Raw genomic sequence first — 354 nt, 5'->3', positions numbered from 1 at the left:
TTCATGAAAGAATCCTTACTGTTGACCAATCACCGACGAAGGGGCGTAGACTTCAGCTCCGAACTTCCGCTTGCCTCCATAAAAACTTTCGCCGAAGTCCAAAACTTTCGTCATAAAATAAATGCATATATTTTACCTAACTGTTTCGACTTCCAAACATGCTGTTCGCCTTAGAATACCTTAACTTGAAGGGGAAAAAAGCATATTGTTTAAGTTTTTTTAGGGACAAGAAATGTATCGTACGTAAGCAACAACAACACAATGTAATGAAGAATGTTCTTGTTTTCAAGTCAAACTGCAGTGAATAGCCTATGTCATTTGAAAAACGACTCAAAGGCGTGGTTCACTTCGAAA

This window comes from Salvelinus alpinus, chromosome 11, assembly GCF_045679555.1.
Source record: "Salvelinus alpinus chromosome 11, SLU_Salpinus.1, whole genome shotgun sequence".
Lineage (NCBI taxonomy): Eukaryota > Metazoa > Chordata > Actinopteri > Salmoniformes > Salmonidae > Salvelinus > Salvelinus alpinus.
This window is presented reverse-complemented; position numbering follows the sequence as displayed.